Below are 19366 nucleotides of genomic sequence, written 5' to 3' on the forward strand. Positions count from 1 at the left end.
TTAGTTTGCAGGCCCTCTGGCCAAAGCTCCTCCTGCTCTATTTACTCTGACTTTCTAGAGTTAAATGACGTTCATGCTCCTCCTCATTCCCGCTTCCACTGTTCCCACTTTTTAAAAAAGTATCCTCAATCACAGTAACAGCAGTTACCCTCTAATTAGCACTTAACAGGTGGCAAGCAGTTGATAACACTACATTTTATTATGTGATATTTTCCCAATTAATTTTTACAGCAAGGCTGTCGCTGGCTCCTTCGGGATTGGAGCTGCAGCAGGGGGCAGAGGTAAGAGGAGCTGAAAGGCCGCACCAACGAATCTGGTGCCTGTGCTTTCTCACGAGGCCTGTGGGCTTCCTGGAAGAGTCCCTACGTGGGACCCTCCACGTCATTCCCAGGACTTAAGTGAGACTTGGCCACTTACACTTCCCACTCTCAGTCCCCAGGGCTTCAATGGGCACCTCCTCCTGATCCACATCATCTCCTGGGGGCCACACGCTGCGTCCCATTTTAGAAGGCTTTAATTTAAGCTGGTTCCATCCAGAAGCTCTGGGAAACAACTACTGTCTTTTGAAGTTCAGATTGCTAACTACAGGGTGGGGCAAAAGTAAGTGTACAGCTGTTCATATGGAAAATAATACAATAATTAATAAAAATTCAAGAATAAACTTTTTGTGCACTCACAACTGTACACATCCTTTGCCCCACTCTGTACATAGTCCTCTCTTTTTCTCTCTGCTCTGCTATCAATTCACAGATTCACATACTAATCCTCCCAAACAAAAGGGATACATGTCAAGTTCTCAGAATAATTCCGTTAGCACTTTCCCCATCATCTGGCTTCAGTGAAGGGGATATAAGAAAAGCATCAACTCTCCGCTATGTATGAAGGTGGGAAAGGGCAAAGAACACACCACATACTAACAGCTCTCCCCCAAAACATCTTCGTCTCAGAACCCTTAACTCTCCACACTTTTATTTCCTGGAGATAAGGTATGGGCTAAATGTGCAAAACCAATGTAAGATCACATTCTATGCATGTCCTTGGAATATGAGGGTGACTTGGCAACTGTTATTTTATTCTGTCTTTGGGGCTTCAAGAGAAATTTTAAAGGTTAGAGTTCCAGTTGAAACTCAATTATATATGTCCAAATAGATGTGACATATCCAAAAGTCTATCTCATGTGTTTTAGAACTTCCTTGCAAGGTAATCTAATGATCTACCTTGTACATCATTAGAACCTCAAAATATTGGCTGTTGGAAAACCCAATATTGTAAAGATCGTAGCGGGAAGTTAGGAATTAATTTCCCAGAGCACAGTAAGAGGCTACTGGTTAGCTATCAGTAGCCTCTATCTGCTAAAACAAGAGCTGTACAAATTCCTCTGGTAACACTAGAGAAGACTGCAGCAACTCCAGGCAGCTGTAAGCCAGAGCCGGCTCTTCCTGGTGTCACTTTTTAACAGCAGCTGTCAAGTCACAGAGAACCTTTGTTCCCTGCAACACCCGCTCTTATTTTTATGTCCAATGTTTCCAATATGCTTGATATTCCTTCACTCAAGTACTTATTTTTTTCCTGACTGAAATTAGCATTTCATTTAATCTAACATGTATAATTACAGAGATCTCTGTAATTTATCCCCCAGAACTCGAATGCAGAATAATAAAAGCTACACTAAATCCAATAATCCTTTTAGTTTCTTTTTAACAAAACTTAGGCCTCCATGTGACTTCTGTGCAATCTTAGTGATATGTACACCTCATGTAGAAAGTATTTGGTTGCAAATCAATGGGCCTGGTATGCAACACGCAAAAGCACAGTACAAAGTTAACTTACGAACTGGTCCTATTACAAAAGTTTGTTTCTAAGTCAGTTATTTGGTGCTCATTTCCCCAAAGAAAAATTTGTGTTTAGGTCCACAGGCTACACCACAAAAACTACCATAGAAATACAGTCCTGAGCCAGTATTAACCCTAAGTTCTAACCTCTGAAGCAGAGTCAGTTGGCCCTAAAAAGAAATGGGAAGAGGATTTAATTTCCTTCCCCAGAGCACAGAGCCAGCCCTAAGCTACACTTAGAAGGAAGAAAAGTCTGTCTTTGGGGTTCCCCTTGTACACCCCAGCCTCCGCGTCCTGCCCCAGCTCCCCACTACCACACTCTTACTCGACCTTTAGCCTCATTCTGAAAACAGTCTAGGTACAAAACCACTTACCTCTCTCCCCACTGTTCCTGCCACTCTCGAGTTAAAACTAATTAATTAAAGCTAATCTCACCCAGAGGCACAAGGTGAAAAATTATCAGCCTAAATTAGAGCACACTGCAATATGAGAAAGCTCACCCCAGCCCCTCAAGCTATGCTTGCTGTTTTAAAAAGCAACATTCAAAACCAAAATGAATCTTTAGTAACATTTTCAGCACAAGAGGGAAAGGAAATGAAAAGCTTCAGACCTTGAGGGAAAATTATTCAGAGGTTCAGCAACAATTTCATGTCAGCTTCCCAAAGGGAGCTTTAGCTTTTTCTTCAAAGCTGTTGTCCTTCCGAACCCACCGGCTTTAAAGGAAAGAAGAAAAGAGAAAGGTTTTCCTCTTTCCTTCTTTCCCTGCCCTCTACAGCACCACAGCTTGTAAAACTAACCTATGGGGTGGAGAGCACACAAACATTTTTAGTTCATAATACCAGTCAAGTGATTTCTAAAACTGTCAACACGAGGAAAGGGAGCCTGCCATGGCTACAGCCACTATTCACACAAACACACACACACACACACACACACACACACACACACACACAACACACGCACGCAGCCATCTGCAGGTAAGAAAAGCCGGACTGGAGGATGGCCTACACCTTCACAGCCGGCATATTTAGAAGCCAGTAAGGCAGTGCCTCTGTCAGGAAGCATGAAAAGTTTATTTCCCTTGCTTTACCGTAATAGCTATTTGTTTGCTCTCATCTCCCAATTATTAGTCTCATTACAACATGTAACACATATACTCTACATGAAATTTTAAGGGTAAGAATTAATGATTTTTTCAAAGCACAATGGCTGGTAGAGAGTAACAGATAAACAGAGAGGGCCCATGTATGATATGTAGACATTAAATCAACCACGCACATCATCCCCATGGGAAACTTGAAGAAATCCCATGACATTCATTTTTTTTCACACCAAGGCACAGGTCTTTTTTGTGTCTTCCAGCTCTTGCCTTGACTGAACCTTGCACTCGTAGGGAATTTCCACATCCAATTCATCCTTTCCATCCCGGTAGCTATTTCCTTAGTTAAGTTAGCCTTCCTTACCCACCTCATGTGGACAACAGATGCCTAAACAATATAATGCTGGCCTCGGTGGGACCCTTTAGATGAACAGCCCCTGACCTCTAGGAGCACGCAACATCCAGGCTCAGCCTGTGTCCTATCCGTGTATCCTTCCTCTCCATATCAGGGTCCTCCCCACGCTGGGGTCCCCCAGGCCCCTTCTGCAGGCTCAGCCCCACCACGCAGCCTGCAGGGTTAATGCCTACTTCAGGCAGGAAGCCAACATTCCGAGTCTCAGCACTGTTAGCTTTGTTCTTCGTCTGACCTTGGCAATGCCGGTAACTGCCTGTTTTATTCCCAAACCCCAATATCACCACTTCTTCTCCCTCTCCTCAAGGATTTCCCCAACCAACAGGTGTTCCAGCTCTTATAATTCAGCTGCTTCTACTCTGAACCCTTTTCTTACACTGCGAATCTCCTAAGCAATACAGGTCATTCCTAGAACTGGGGACACATTTTTTGTTTGTACGTGCATCCGTGTTGTAGCATGCATCAGTCCTTCATTTCTCATTCCTTTTCATGAGACACCATCCTACACATGTACCACACTGCACTCATCCATCACTTCCTGAGTGATGGACATCTGGGTCATTTCCACGTTTTGGCTACTAGGAACAAGGCTGTTAGGAATGCATATACACCCTTTGTGTAAACATGTTTCATTTTTCTTGGGCACGTACTTGGTAGTGGAATGGGGGGATCACAGGGCAAGGCTATGCTTAACTCTGAGGACCCGCCAGAGTTTTCCAAAGTGGCTGTGCCATTTTACATCCTCCTCAGCATTACTTGAGGTTCTGATTTCTCAATATCCTCACCAACACTTGTTACTGAATACTGTGGTTTTTTTTATTCTAGCCATTCTAGCAGGTGTAAAGTAATATCTCCTTGCAGTTTTGATTGCCATTTCCCTAATGGGATGTTGGTTATCTTTTCACATGCTTATTGGCCATTTGTATACCTTCTTTGGAGAAATGTCTATTCAAATCTTTGCCCACTTTTAAATTAGGTCGTCTTTTTATTGTTGAGTGTAAGAATTCTTTATATATCCTGTATACAAATCCCTTGTCAAATATATGATTGCAAATATCTTCTCCACAGTCATTCAAGTCTTCCTGCCATAAATTAGTACATGGTTCCTAAATCTCAGCCCTGAGCCAAAGTCCTGTTACCCATAAACAATTTGCCGTAATTCCAACTTTCATATACCCAAATTTGTGGGTAACATTTGTTCCTGTGCTCCACCAAGCAGATGTACTATCCCCCCACTATGTGATGGATCTGCTGTGTTGACTACTTGCCTGGAACAAAACACCACTGCTAAACCCACTCCTCTAAAACCCATCCACCCCCCATGCCAACCCTGAACTCTTCCCATCACGCTGCACTCTGCCACCTACACCATGCCCTAGCACAGTTCACTTGGGCCAGCATGTGAACTCATCCTATTTCATCAAATCTAGGATGCCTTCAATTATAAGGCCATCATTATTTTATGTGCTAACAAAGAAAAAAAAAGCCCAAATAACTAGGGCTTGTCTTTGGATATGAAGCATTTCAACGTCAGAGATACCAAAATGTACGGAGAGAAAAAATGTCTCTCTCAGAATCAGTCATATACAGTAGTTCTAGGCAACACACTCTGTAAGGCTATTCCCATTTTACAGATGAGATTGTTGAAGCTCAGGGTTTAAGTGACCTACCACCAAAGGTCACAAAGTTAGTAAGCTGGTGGCACTGGGATCCAAATTCCGTTCTGACTCCAAAGCAATACTGCTTCCACTTTCTTTAACCTACCATCCTGACATAAAAAGCATATAGCATGCACCATTTAAAAAAGAAATCCTGTTACTCTTAAAGTAAGTTACTTTATAAATTATAAACTGCTACTGCCAAATAGAAAAAAAACAAAAGCAGTTTCAAAGTGAAAACACGCCATTTCTACATTAAAAAATAAAGGTCTACCCTGACAGGTGTGGCTCAGTTGGTTGGGCAGTTATCCTCTGCACCAAAAGTTTGCAGGTTCAACTCCGGTCAGGGCACATGCCCCAGCTGTGGCTCAGTCCCCAGTAGGGGGTGTGCAGGAGGCAGCCGATCAATGTATCACTCTCTCTTCCAAGTTTCTCTCTCTCCTCCTTCCTCTCAAAAAATCAATGGAAAGGAGAAAAAAAAAATAAAGGTCTAAGTATGGCAATATAAAAAATATGTATAAAAATAGTCTCTTTTGACCTAACAATTTTATTTCTAGAAATTTATCCTAACGATTCATCTGTGTCTATAAGAAATATGTGCAAAGTCAGTCATGGAATTGCTTTTAATTTAAAAGACTGGAAACAACTTTAAATGTCCTTCAGTAAATGAGTGGTTAAATTATGAAACATTCATTCAATATGAATGAAGCCATTTAAAAAAAAACGACTTCCTGTACTAATATAGAGTAATCTGCAAGATACCTTGTTAAATAAATACACAGCCTACGTATTTCCTTTATGTGTATAAAATACCTCTGGAAAGACATACAAGAAACTGATTAACTTCAATTACCTGTGGAAAGAACTGGGTTGCTGGGAGACCTGAGTGGGAGAAAAATATTTTTGTAGGTTTTGAAAGCTGAAACATGTGAACGAAAGAGGGAACCAAGGGGAAAGACCTGCACAGATTAAGTATAAACTGTAGTAATAAAAGCAGAGCACAGGAGCACAAGGAAACCTAGGTTCCAGTCCCAGCTCTACAACTAGGTGAGTGTTCCTGGGAGAGTCAGCCTCTTTATTGACTTTTAGCTGTGCATGAGGAATTTGTTCTTGCGAACCCCGAAAGGAAAAAAAGGAAACCTGAGGACTAAGAAGGGCTCCTGGTGGCTACCTGGGCTCAAATAATTTAAAATAAAAACCCCAGAGCCTAGCGGCCATTCCTGCACGGGACTCTCAGGTAAACTGCACTTGGGGAGCAGCCCCTGCACAGCCCCCTTCCTCACCCGCCAGGCTGCCCGCCGGCGCCGGCCCTCAATAAAGGAGGCCCGGAGTCCGAGCGCAACCAATAGGACTCAGGCTTTCCGTCCAACCCGGAGCCGCACGGCTCCGACCAATCAGAGCCGCTCTGTCCTGACCAATCAGGGGCCAGCAGCGAGGTTTCTGCTATATAAGCCAGCTCCCCTGTGGGCTGCGGGGGGCAGTGGCCCAGGGCGGAAGGTGGCTCCCCGGCGGAGGCTGAAACACTGGGGACACCTAGCTGGAGCAGGACAGGCGAGCGTGGACTGAGGCGGGGCAGCGCGGAGCGCAGGGACCGCCACAGAGCAGACCTGCCTAGCTGAAGGGGGGCCTGGCCCCTGCCCCAGGGTCACTGACCAGGAGACAGCCTCGTTGCCTTGCTGTTTTCACAACAGCCATGCTGTAGCACTTATCAAACTGTTTGCACTAAATAGTTTCCTTCTTCACCTCACCCCAAATTGGGGATTCCTGTTGGCTTTTGAATTGGCGCCAACCATCGGTTGACACTTCTTATGATCTCGTAAAAAATTCCAGGTAACTTTTTTATGATATATTTACCTCCTACAGTGTGTCAAATATAATGTGTAGGTGCTCTCAAGAATTATCTTTAAGTTTGTGGTATAAAAGAAGGAGTATCAGATTTTAAGACAGGAAGAGGTGCTTAAAGCCCTAGCTCCTGCTATTTCCTTGCTGTAGAATTTGCAGCAAATCACATCACTGACATCAAGTTCTATTACCTGCAAAGCTGAGATGATAGCTACTTTCACAAGTTTGTCACAAGGAGCAAATAAGATACATGAAAATTTCCTGAAATTTTTACACCATCATATAAAGTGGAAATTATTAATATACGTAGAACCCCCCTTCAGGTATTATGAAGTGTAAGAGAGAGCATAGATTTTGGAGTCAGTAAGACCTGTATATATTACTTAATTGCTCTGTGATCTTAAAAAAGTTACTTAACCTCTTAAATCTCAATTTCCTGGCCTATAAAACAGCCATGATTCTTATTTGAAAGGACTACTGAGAAGATTAAGTGACACTGCAAAGTACCCAGTACACTGTTTAGCTCAAAATGGGCATTCGAAAATTGGTTCTCTAGCTTTCCAAACTTAGAAATGAAAGGCTGCCCCATAAGCAGGTAGCTGACCAATTCACTTCCAGCTGTAACTTTTGCTCCCCAGAGCCTGGTTACTTCCTTTTTCATTTCTTTTCCCCTCTATCCACTGCTACCTACGAATATCCTAAACCCCATTTTCATTTCTCACCTCTTCTAGAGCAAGGAATGGTCTGTAGAAGCAAAACTAGAAGTGAAGGAAGTAGCCCACAATCTACCAAACTTTGAAGACTTCCACATGAATCTTTTTCCTTAGGTTCACTCACTAACCCACTTGTAACTCAATCTACAAGTGTCAGGAGCTGAGGATGGAATCCCAGCTCTCACCGGACTTTCAGTTCTTTGGAGAATTCACCATCAACAAATAAACATAATATATCAGAGGTGATGTGAACTCTGAAGAAAAATAAAGGATGTTGTCAGCGCAGCAGCAAGGGGGGAAGATGTGGTATTACAAACATGGGCCACAGAAGGCTTCACTGACAATGTGGCATTTGAGGAAAGAATCCAAGGTTAATTGAGGGAGTGAGCCATGCTGCTGTCTAGAGGAAGATTATTCTGGCAAAATGAAAATGAAGTTAAAGACACCAAGGTGAGAGTAAGGGTAAACACATCTGAGGAAGGACCAGCAAGGAGACCAGTAAGGCCACAACTGAACAAACAGTAGTAGGGAGAGTGCTAAACGAGTTCAGAATGTCATCAGGGAGGCAGGCAGAGCCCTGTAGGCCATAGGAAGGACTTTGGATTTTATTTTATTCTAAATGAAATCAAAACCACTAGAGTTTGATGCTCTAATCTTCTACACTGGCTTTTGCTTTCCTTCCCCCCGTCTTGCTATGCAATGGACAGAAGGGTTCTGATACTTTCTTTCACAGGGATTAGCCTAGATCCCTCCCATAAAGGCAATCAAAGCAGTGCACAGTGGTACCTCGGTTTTCAAACGTCTCCGTTGACAACCCAGAAGTAAATGCCTCGGTTTTCGAACCCGCCTCAGAAGTCGAACATGCCCCGCGGCTTCCACTGAGGGCAAGATCCTGAGGCCTTAGCTGTCGGCTGTTGATCCCTCGGTTTTTTAACATTTCAGAGCTCGAAAGGTCTTCCGGAACGGATTACATTCGAAAACCGAGGTACCACTGTATATATACACATTGCTTATGATCCCCTTTAAGGTACTGTGGCAAGAGCTTTCCATTGATTCAACGAGGAAAAAAACTTAAAACATTTTAAACTGTACTTAGGAAAATGTAGGTCAATTTTTATTTCAATAATACATTTTTAAATGTACTTAATTGTTTTATAAGAATGTAACTATAAATGAAGGAAATTAACCATGTAAACTACCAAAGTTACATATGCACACACACAAACAAGCTGTTCAGGCAGCTCTGTTTGTTACTGTGAAGAACTATTAGTAACCTGAATGTCCGTAACAGTAATGATTAGATGGGTATGCTATATCAATTACAAAATAGTAAACAGCCATTAAAAGGAATGAGATAGGTCTCTACATGTGGATTTCAAGAGTATCCATGACATACAGGGTGGGGCAAAAGTAGGTTTACAGTTAGTATGGAAAATACAGTAATTAATAAATAATAACACAAGAATAAACTTTTTCATGTACTCACAACTACAAACCTACTTTTGCCTCACCCTGTATTAACAAGTTCATTCATTCAACAAATATTTGTCAAGTGCTTACTACTAAGGAGCTGGAATACAGTCCTGAAGGAGAATGAAACTGACATGGTTCTAGCACTTCTGGAACTTACACTTTAGCAGAGAAAACAATACATTCGCGAGCAGAATAAAGATGATAACGTTTGAAATAAGCACTACAAAGAACCCAAAACAGACTAATGTGGATGGAGAATGACTGGAGGGAAGGGGCTTCTTGTTTTAGAAAATTACATTACAGTTATAAATATTACAGCTATGGGTCTACACCACAACTAATTAAAAAAAACGTACTAAGCCTAGTATCACTGTTGTTTTAGCCTAGTAACAATAACAACAATTCCTCCTGGCCTTCATCTCAAAATGGGAGAAAAGGAGAGAATGCTCTCACCAGAGCTGCTCTCCCAACCACATGCCAGGGGGCCAGGCCAGCACTTCTCAGAAAGTGGCTCTGTCTATTCACACCAAGAACCAACCTTCTTACTTGTAATTATTTAACCTCATTTGTCCACCCAGCAATCCTCAGTAGTTCCTATAAAATTCCTCCTTGTGGCACAGAAATGTAAATCAGACACTAGATCACTGGATAAATTTAAACTCTTTCAAGTAGAGACAAACATGATTCATATCAAAAGGAATCATATAAACATTCATCTTACAAAAATACCCAAGTATGTAGGTTTAAAAAGTCAAGAACTAAATGGCATATGTTCGTAGAGTTTAAGGCTTTGCTCACACCATTTAAAGTTGCAAATTATAGCTTGCCTATATGTGTACAGCCTAATTTCACAGTAAAAGAATGCCACATCAATTGCAAACCACATGAAGAGAAAGTAAACATGCAACTAAATTCTGAATCACATTTATATGTGTGTAAGTCAGAGTCTATAACTATTATTCCATTTAGTAAGCATACCTTTACAGTGCTTATTAGCAAATTCAGAAAGCAGTTTACTCACTTTAGTGGGCTGAACTGTAGCACCCAAAGAGTTATGTCTAACTCCTAACCCCTGGTGCCCATGAATGTGACCTTATTTAAAAGGAGGGTTCTTACAAATGCAATTAAGTTAAGGATCTCCAGAAGAGACCATCCTGGACTTAAATCCAATGACTGTGTTATAAGAGAAAAGAGTGGGAGATTTGAGACACAGATAGAGAAGACCATCCATATGAAGGCTGAGATGGGAATGATGTATCCACGAAGCCAAGGGCTGCCAACAATCATCAGAAGATGAGAGAGGCATGGAACAGATTCTCCCTCAGAGCTTCCAGAGGGAACCAACCCTGTCAACAACTTGGATTTCAGGGTTCTGGCCTCCAGAACTGTGGGAGAAAACATTGCTCTCGTTTAAAGCTATGAAGTTTGTGGTTCATTTGTTACAGCAGACCTAGGAAATGAACACACTCACCTATAAAATTTGAGCTCCTCACTCTTCCTAATATTTCCTGCAGTTTATAAGCCCCAAAGGAGTGGATAACAAAACAATTTTTTTTTCTACTCATAAGCTGCTGGGACTCAAATACTGAACTGTCTTTACAATACCAGCACTACAACTTACTGCAAAGATATAGTCACATGAAATGAGTTTTCATTCTCTGAACTAGAGAGATTCAGTTAGTCAACAAAACACAAAAAGTAAAAGAGGCAAATGGATTTAAATTGGTTCTAAGGTTCTAGTAGTATGGGGAACATAGTCAAAATAATTATTTGTTTTAAAATATGTCTCGACTTTAACAAGTTAATTTTTTTAGGGTTTTTTTTTTTCTTATTATAAAATACATTCTCATTATAGAAAATAAGAAAAATCATAAGAAAAAAATTTCAAGCTTACCTTTAGAATCAAAGCCTGTCTTCACTTCACAATTTAACTTAAAATGTAAAATTTCTACCCTTCGAGCTGAATACCCCTTTCTTAAATTGTTCAAATAAGGCCCATCATTAAAGGCCTTTGTTTACAATCAAGTTTATATGGCAGTTACACAACTATGAAATTGAGAGTCTTCAATGGAAATTCTGATCTAATTTTAACATAAGCCTTATAATTGAAACGCACAAATGGGAACTACAAGGAGAGGTTTATTGTCGTGGGGGTTTCCAACAAGGTGCTTTCCCTTGATCATTTTGGGTCCTGTACTGTTCTGGTCTCTAATCATAATTTACATATCAACTAAACCCTCAACTTCAGAAATATATTTTTTAAGTGCAGAAAAGCAATAGATGATCAAAATATTAAACATTTTTATTCAAGAGTTTTTATCTAATGATTTTCCACATTTCCCTTTCATTTTATTTTCTCAAAAATAAGTAGCAAATAGATAGAACAAGAATTAGGTAAAGAGACTCTAACATCTAACAGCTGCCACACAATAAAAAAGGTTGAAGCACTAAGAAATTTTAGAAACTTGAAAAATTTTGTCAAGCCAAATCTCTAAATGCAGGCACGCTTCTTTCCATTTTAAACAGTGATGTTTTGTTAAAAACACATTACTTCACTAACTCCAGGTACATATTTAAACTGTTCGGCCATTTAAATATGTTTATTCAGAATTATACAGCATCCCTATTGCACATAATGACTTCCTCCCAAAGAACAGCATATGGAAAGGAGGGGAAAAGGAGAGTAGTAACTTTACAGTGGAGAAACCAACACTATCTCACTCAGATGATCACAGTGAACACCAACAGCCATAAATCGTGTTGACAGTTATGTACCCTTGATGTGATGTGATGAAAATGGCACTTGACCTCTGTGATCTTACTCCTAAAACCCATAATCCCAGTCCAGTCAGAAGGAAAACAAAATCCAGTAGAGAGGCATTCTACGAAATACTTGACAAGTACTCCTAAATGGTCAGGGTCACCAAAAACAAGGAAAGTCAGCCCAGAGGAGCCTAGAGAGACATGACAACTAAATGTAATGTAGTATAGTGAGATCACAAAACAGAAAAGGGATATTAGGTAAAAACTATGGAAACCTGAATAAGTAGGGACTTCAGTGAGTAATAATACATCAATTCTGGTTCATTAATTGTAACAAATGTTCCCTATGTCAGACATTAATAAGGGAACTAGGTAGTAGGTATATGGAAACTGTTTTACCTTCTCAATTTTTCTACATATCTAACACAACATAAAGTGTATTAAAACAATTTACATGGCCCCACCCAGGTGGCTAAGTTGGTTGGAGCATCGTCCTGTACACCAAAAAGACTGTGGGTTCGATCCCCAGTCAGGGCATGTGCTCCCAATCGATGTTTCTCTCTCACATCACTGTTTCTTCTCTTTCTCCCTTCCTCTCTCTAAAAAATCAATAAAAAAGATATCCTCAGGTGAGGATCAAAAAAAAAAAAAAATTGACATGGCAGTCATTTCCAAAAAAATACTAATTAGGAGGTCCTAGATAAGACTTTTCTAACCCCCTACCAGTCAGTGCTTAAATTAAGGAAAACAAATAGATCCACTGAGCAGTTTCTTCTAGCGCTAAGATTGCATCTAGATTTCACAAGAATGATAGTCAAGGTACTCATGGGCAAGATGAAGGGAGACTAAACCTACTCCACCTTTTCAAGCAAACATTTGGTTTACTGTGAGAAAGTTGTGAAAACCCAGAGTCTCATAATCGCAGAGCTATTTATAAATAAAAGAGATCATTTTAAGCCAATAAAAACAACAAAAAATAGTAATTCAGAAGAAAATTCTTCTAAAGCAGAAGCCTTGAGCAGGAAGTCTGGCCTTACTTCCATCACCACAGACCAAACATTATGTCCCTAAACACACACCATTCCCTCATTTTCATGATGTAAGTGACTAGGGCCCAGTGCAAAACCCAAAGGATGCTCAAAACCTAACAGCACAAACCTAACAGCATATCTTTAATGGGAATATAGCATTCTTACCTCCACTTCACTAGCATCTGCTAAAAGCAACAGATTCAGGTAAAGCATATGTAATGCTTCGTCGAGGAGGGGTGCATCAGCACAAAGCAAGGGAGTCAATCAAAAGAGAAAAAGAGAAGGGGTACAAAGAAGGGGGAAGCAGAAGCAGCATTTAACTAGTTAGCATTTACCAGGCCCTGCTTCTCTATGCCTCGCTCAGCAAAAGTGTCTTGATGAAACTATCATTTCAACTAACACTTATTGAGGTGATGCTAAAAAATGTTACACTGTAATTCAGCAAAAGCAAGGTTCTAAATGCAAATCAGATCCTGGAGATAACAAAAATAAATGAGTATCAGTTCTTGCCCTCAACAAGTCTACTCACTGTCATGTAGGAAGCCAGAGAAAAACGTGAATATCTTTTGTTGACTCTAGGATGCCATCAATTGAAAGATGCATCCTAATTACAAAGACCTTAAAATAAGAAAAATTTTCAAGGTGTCTTAGAATGGATAAGATACTACAGTTTCAGCAAGGTAAGTGCTAGAGTGGGTTTAGCATAAGGGACTATAGGAGCACAGATGTGAAGGTCCTACCATTTGACACTGCTCTCTCTATAGGTATTGGGGGGTAGGGTTAAGCAATTCCACAGGTTCTTAATCCTTTTAGCCAATGAGAACTAGAATTTGCAATTTATATATCTTGCCAAGAACAAATTTATTTACAAAATGTTAAGACAGACCTGTAAGATGCAGAATATCTTTAATAAAAATTTTTTAAGCCAACATAAATTCATAGTGACATTTCACTAACTCCTTTGGGAAACAAAATTCATAGGTAATTACTTCTAAGAAATGTAGCTCTTTATCAACAAGAAACTTACAAGATGAAAGAACTTATCAGTTTTTCCTTTTGATCTTCCTCTACAAAACAAATCACAGCAAAACGAAGGGGACAATCATAAAATAAACTACATTTACGTCATTTTCAGAGATAGCAGGAAGAACAAAGCAATCATTTTCATGGTTTTCCCTTCGGTTAGTATGAAAGCTCTACTTTTAGTACAGGAAAGCCTTGCCATTGCAAACTCCTTAAGGCCATGCACATAAACCTTAGAGAATGATTTGCTGAATGAATGAATCACTACCCCAATAAATTTTATTTGGACATCACGTCTTTTAACACTAGAGTACCCAAGGATGAGGTGGCACCTGTTCAGTTAGGTGCCCTTATAACAGAAGCAAAACCCTTCTTTTACAGCAGAACTCCTGTACTCAGTTAGGTGGGGCCCTCATGTGGTCTCCCTGGACAAGCTTCCCTGCTGTGGTCACTCTAGCAGAGCGCCTAGCTCAGCTGGGCCGTGGAGCAGCTAAGAGAAGAAATGTTTCCCAAGGAAGGCAGACAGTATATAGTAAAGATCATCCAAACAGACATTTTATTGCTTCTTTCAAAACTCCTTCAGGGGAACATATACTGGCCCATCTTGAGTCACATGTATTGACTTGGCAACAAAACCTCTATAGAGTTTTACAATGTGCCAGACACTAAGTGCTTTACACATATTAATTCACTGAAACTTCTCAATTTAGTCCACAAAATAGGTAGATACTCTTATTATTGTCTCTATCTTACAGCTGAGGAAATAGAAACAGCACATGTTAAGTGACTTGCCCCAAACCACCCAGCAATCGGCGGTGGAGTGGAGATTGATTCCAAGCAGTCTGCCTCAATTCTCTGCCCCAAACCACTAGGTTGTTACACTGTGAGCTACCTTCAGAAGACAAACGTATTGCCTCTAAAATGTCCAGACCGCAAATCCTTCTCCCCACACACCTCAGTCAGTCCTGACACCCACAATAACCTGGCAGGCAGAAGATTTCCTAAGTATGTGAAAATGGCCTGGATTACAATGAACATAGACTTAAACTATCCAGACTCCCTTCTAAAAGTACAGATAACTGTAAGATTACCATACATAAGGAAGGATTTCTTTAAAGTATTATCATAATATCTCATACCCAAGGCTCAACTGATAAAAGGCCGGGATTTTACCCAAAAGACTTATGGGTAGAGAGATAAAATATCAGTTTTGTTTTTCTGAGTACAAAACAACAGAAACTTGCATAATAAACCAGCAAAAGCAGATGTAAAAGAATTTAACATGGCAAGATAAAAGAGGGTTAGTACCACTCAACCCTCAGATCTCTCTATGAAGGCACTCACAATAAGTAAACTGTCAGCCCAAAAGGAAAAAAAAAAAAAAAAAAAAAGCTTATATGGGAAATGGTAATAAAAAAATAAGGTTACAAAAATACTAAACAACTAATTGTAATTGTTACGTCGTTATCATGAACTTAATCACTGTAAAAAATGTTTAAAGAATAAGGAGTGGCACCCACAAAAAGTCACAGTGTGAGAAGAATATAAAGATGAGTTAAATAAAGGTCTTCCTGCACAGTTGAATTTGTTTATTTAGTTGTAACATTGCCCACCCACAAAAAAGCCACATTCATTTGAAGTCATTTTACCACTTGCTATTTCCTTTGCAGTGAGTCTGCAAAGTTGTGATGCCTGGTGTGATCCTATTCATTGAACAGAAAGCAACTGAGTGAAACATACAAGCAACCAAGCCTCTGGCACCCTGAAAAACACCGAAGAGCAAGGTCTTTTTCCCTAGATCCTAACAGATTATATTTTACAGCAGTTTTTAAGCAGCAAAGCACCTAGAATGACTGCATGCTTGTCTAGAGTCACATGCGCTCTACCAAAAAGTAAAAGGTCAATTGACACTGAGACTGGAAATGAATCAAGTCAAAAATGGTAAGTAGACTTCTTTAAGCAACTCTCATTTACTTACTCATCTCGCTCATTTTAATCTATAAACAAAAAAAAGCAGTAGAAAGTTTTTCCTATATCAACTCATGAATACTTAGCCTTCAAAGTTAAACTTCAGGTTGGCCTAGAGATTCCCCTTAATCAATTTTTTGCTGCTTTCAGAAAGCTGTGCAAAAACATTAGCTAAGAATGGCTTAAGATAAAAAAGCAGAGGAAAGAACTTTTCTGAAAGGCACTAAAAATACTGTGGTTTATATAAAACAGCATGAATTGACAAAAATTAAAATCCCAAATAATATAAATGTATTTTAAAATTCATTTTTCAAGACCCTGACAACCAAGAATGATGTAAAAGATTGGAAAACTTTGAAAATGTGAGTTAATCTTCATAGCAACTTAAGTAACATAATGATAAAAGATAAGCTGACTGTAAATGAGTAAATGCACGCCAATACTTTAAAACCTTCGAGAATGTCCATACCATTTAGGTTTTCTCAATAAATTTCCCCTCATGGAAGGGTGGTAGGATAGGGCAAGGAATTCTACGAGGATGGCACTGAAGTCCCCCATCCTTTATATTTACTCTGAAAAATGATCAGAAAGTGTCAAAATATCTGTAGAACCTGCCCCAGGTGGGGGTGGAGTCTAAATCTGTTGGCTGTTATTTCCAAGGTCTTGCACTCTGTTACTACACATTTGTCTGATCATTCAGGAGTGAATGGGAGCAGGGCCATCAGGGGGCTCTCTCCCAGCTAAGGCTACATGCATTAGTCCACCTATGACCACTTCAGCCTAGATGGAGGGATCCTTCTTAAGGAGGAAAGTCTCAGATTTAGCTCCCTTTTCACAGGCCCACACGCACCACTCCCCATCCCCAGCTTGCTGCTGGCCCAAAGTTCAGTTTCTAATTGGAATTCTGACTCATTCCTGAACTTCTGTCCTTCCTGGGTTTTCTTATCAATGAGTGCTCCCTAGTCTCATTTGAGCTCACCCTTACTTAGGGATAGAATAATCAGAAAGCCTGAATAGTCCTAGGACCCGTAAAGGAGGAAAAATTAAGAAACAAAGAACTTTGCCACACATACATAAACAACCAGGTTCAGAGTTGTAAAACCCAGTCCTACTACACTTTCAGGGGCAGGTAGTTCCAGTATTACGCAAATTCTTGCAAAGAACAGAAAACGAGGAAATACTCCTGAACTCAGAACCAGTATAACCTAGATACCAAAACCAGATAAGATTATGAAAAATGAAAATTATAGGCCAACTTAACTAAATAACATAGATGCAAAAAAATTAAAAGCCTATAAATAAATATTAGCAAACAGAATCCAGCAATCCATAAACAAGGATATACATTATGACCAGTGTATTTCAGAAATCCAAGGATAAACCTTTTTGAAAAATTACGGTATAATTTACCATATGAACAGATTAAAGAGAAAACAATATGATCACAAGATACAGGAAAAGCATGAGAAAGGGGACCAAAAACCTATAGCAAACATTTTTAAAGTGAGTCACTAAAATAAAGAACAAGAAAGAACAGCCTTTATTACTATGTTTATTAAACATTATAATAGAAGTCCTACCCAATGCAGTAAGACAAGAAAGCAAAATCATATGAGAATTGAAAATAAATTATTTGATGATACAGTTATCTACATAGAAAGCCCTATTGCATACAAACCATTAGAAAAGTTAAGTCAAATAGAAGATATCATTTACAACAGCAACGGCAAATATATGGTAACTAGGAGTAAATCTAATAAAATATATTCTAGGCCTTTATGGAAAGAAACAACAAAACTAAAATCAAAGGCAAAGGGGGGGAGGTAGATATATATGAATAAAAAAGCATTCATTCAATGTTCATGAATAGAACTATCAAAATGTCATTTTCCCTTATTTGATACAATTTAAAATAAAAAAGCTATTGGGTTTTTCAGAGAACTTGACAAGCTGATTCTAAAATTTATAAGCAAGACAGATACCTAAGAAATTCTTTACAAGAGTAAGCTCCATGAGAATTTCTTATTTTGCTCAGTGCTGTTTTCCTAGCACCTACACAGGTCCTGGCACATAATAATAGTTATCCAATAAATATTTATTTAATAAAATTTTTATTGAATAAACACATCAGTCAAGCTATCCTAACCATTTATGAACTTAATAAAGTAGAACTGACACATAAATAAGCAAGAAGATTAATGGAACAGAAGGCCTAAAAAAACCAAATCCACATATATAAAATTTGATATACCAAGAAGCAGAATAGCAGCTCATAGGGGAAGGATAGACTAGTCAACAACTGCTTATGCACATAGGAAATGAGAAGTTGGAAGGAGGGAATTATAAAGGACCTATATAAATCTATAAATACAGCATGCATATCTCTAAAACCTCCCTAGAAAAGTCTCACAAATTTTGATTTTCTAAATACTTAGATGCTATTCTAATTGAGAAAATATGTAGAAAATACACAGTACTTTATGTACACATAGAAAATACATAGTACTTTCATGGAACAGTAATATTTAATAATGAAAGTACTTACTAAATATTAGCTATTATTACATCTGAGCTCTCAAACTCACTTTGTTGTGAAGCCTTGTTTCAACCACTTCCTAGGTCCTCCACCATAGAGAGGTTAATTTCCCTGAGCTTCATTTTACTGTCTACAAAATGAGCTTACACTAAGACTTACTGCCTCAACAGAGTAATTGTCTGGTGGGGTTTTTTAATCCTTTTAGTTTTATTTTAGAATTCCATTAAGTTCGTAGATTAAGTTTTAGAATTGGCACAGTTAAGAGCCTGAATCTTCAATATACTATGCTTTTCGATTTATTAAAGTCTTCTATGTGAACCATGGTAGCATTTTTAGGTTTCCTGTGCTGTTTGTACAAGGGATCTATCTCTTCTTCCACTGTATCTTCCATTTGGTTTGTAAAATGATAATGTTTACATAAGATCCTACTGCCCAGTTACAGAATGGAGTGCGAGTTGGGGAAGGAGCAGCAATCGGTCCCATTTTGAGATAGGATGGAGTTTAGAATCTCTCTAGGCTTCTCTCATCTACTTCCTCAAATTTAAGACTTTCTGTCTGGGAATATCACAGAAAAGCATTCCACAAAACACTAGCATATTAGAATCTCTTCAAGAGAACTTAGTTTTCTTTCCTTGAATAGCACTAAAAGTACCCTCATTATCCCATGGCGTAAACCCAAAAATAATAGTGAAGGATTCAAAAGAATATGTGCACATCTGAAAGTCTGAATATATTTTTTAGTATATATATACCAAACACTTTATTTTAAAAAAAAAACTAAAAAAAAAAAACGGAAATAGTGGCAGCTTACACCTACCAGTCACTAGAATGTCATATAGCTTCTAAAATGCTGTTGCTATTATATAATTTCTAGCATTCTGTATATTGAATGACTGTGCCAGGAAGTATAAAACTGTTAACTATTTTACATGATGCTTAAGTTTTCTTTTAAATAAAAAGTTACAGCACATATTAAACTCAACCACACCAGTTGTTGTGATAATAAAACTATTTCA

At 39.1% G+C, this 19366-nt stretch overlaps 1 protein-coding gene across 3 annotated transcripts in view; it reads right to left on the reverse strand.

The window, feature by feature from the left end:
• Positions 1–19366, reverse strand: part of RRAS2 (RAS related 2) — a 68915-nt gene that overhangs the window by 20570 nt on the left and 28979 nt on the right. The window contains exon 1 of one of the 3 annotated variants that reach the window (XM_016225198.2): positions 2443–2554. The exons of the other annotated variants lie outside the window; for them this stretch is intronic. The gene's annotated coding sequence lies outside the window, so the exon portion shown is untranslated. Of the gene's footprint in view, positions 1–2442; positions 2555–19366 lie in introns of those variants that run through there. 3 annotated transcript variants of the gene reach the window in all.

This window comes from Miniopterus natalensis, chromosome 11, assembly GCF_054644295.1.
Source record: "Miniopterus natalensis isolate mMinNat1 chromosome 11, mMinNat1.hap1, whole genome shotgun sequence".
In the NCBI taxonomy this organism is placed as follows: Eukaryota; Metazoa; Chordata; class Mammalia; order Chiroptera; family Miniopteridae; genus Miniopterus; species Miniopterus natalensis.